The sequence below is a fragment of the Azolla caroliniana genome, unplaced genomic scaffold, assembly GCF_043228905.1.
Source record: "Azolla caroliniana isolate FFs.n. ecotype wild unplaced genomic scaffold, voAzoCaro1.0.p SCAF_1, whole genome shotgun sequence".
Taxonomy (NCBI): domain Eukaryota; kingdom Viridiplantae; phylum Streptophyta; class Polypodiopsida; order Salviniales; family Salviniaceae; genus Azolla; species Azolla caroliniana.
The window spans coordinates 36,166,659-36,168,132 of NW_028230436.1; the positions used below are offsets into that span (position 1 = coordinate 36,166,659).

A 1,474-nucleotide genomic window follows, 5' to 3' on the forward strand; every position below is an offset into this window, starting at 1 on the left:
TAAATAATACAATACCTGGGCAAATGTACCCTCTTTTAATTATGACCAAAGAGCAAACTGTTAATAGACAGAATTTTCAGTTATCCGATCAAGGTACCAATTTCACAAAGCCCATTCACCACCATATGGTATTTATCAAAATCATATCAATTTTGCTTTTATCTTATACTTTAATCAGCGTCTTTTAAAAGCTCATGCATTTTGGCTTCTATAGAATACCCATTTCATACCCTTATAGCAAATTGTTAACAAGTAGTATCATTTGATAAGAAAATAGTGCAGTAAACAAGATAGAGTGGATAAAGCGGCCCCATTTCAAGAATAACCGAACTGGAACCATCGTATGGTGCTGAACAAAGGGCTTTCCAGTGGTGTCAAGAGACAAGGTGTACAATTTCGAACCACTCTTCTCACATGCCATCTAAGAAGAGATGTATCTTGGTGATATTAACCAGAGATGTTGTTGAACAGAGAGAGAAAGAGAACACACTTACCTTCAAGAGTAGTTTCACTTTTTGAGACTTCCACGAATTCCAGGCTTTGGAACTGGTGCTGATGCTGATGCTGATGCTACTGAAGTTGAAGCAGAAGCATGGAGGTTGATGACTTTATCTTCTTCAAAAGGTAGTTTTGGATGTTTGGAATCATGGTGGATATTCATACTCTTAACATCAGGTGCTGTGGCTTTGCAAATCGGGCACGCAAACTTGGCATGACCTCCTTTATCACCGCCTGTCCGATCAACTAGACCAGCTTTCCCACCACCCCTGTTTGTAGTGGCGGCATCAATCTTAGCAGCTATCTCCTTTGCAGTGTGCTTCTTGGGCTTAGCTTTACCTGTCATCGTGGAGAATCCCTAAAAACCTAAAGATGAAAGAAAATGTATTGGATTGAGCACATATGAGTCAAAGAACTCTATTTATCTAGAAATTTCATATCCACGTTAGTCGTCTCTATATCTCTTGAAAAAAAAACATGTATAGAAACAGAATGCAGGTAACCAAATAGTATTCAAGATATCGCATTTAAAAGCTTCTTCTATATCTCTCGCTAGTACTAAAACACAAAGAAGGATAGGTTTCAAAGCGCTCCATTTATCCCTTCAATTCTGTGTTTTCTACTTCTATATCTCTCTCTGGAATACATAACGAGAAAAGGTATTCATTCAATTCAGCAGCTAGGATTTAAAGCAGTCCGTTTATATGTAGAATACTACGCGTGTTCCTTTTGTATCCTCAATAGACAGAGAATCATTAGAACACGCGTGACCTGGGAAGAAGATATAAAAAGACATTACCGAGATAGGCATTACTTTCCATCGCAAATGAATACAAAAGAGAAAATAATATACTTAGAATCAATAATCACACGGGCGGAACTTTGTCCCACGAGAAAACTTCAGAAAGAACCACCAGAAAGCAGACATAACGATCCCGTCTGGGAGAGTCGAAAAAGAAACAGAGGAATAACTGAG

The 1,474-nt window shown here is 38.3% G+C and overlaps 1 pseudogene; it reads right to left on the reverse strand.

Moving 5' to 3' along the window:
* Positions 1–240: 240 nt before the first annotated feature.
* On the reverse strand, positions 241–884 carry LOC147870225 (protein METHYLENE BLUE SENSITIVITY 1 pseudogene; annotated as a pseudogene).
* Between the last annotated feature and the right edge of the window lie 590 nt (positions 885–1,474).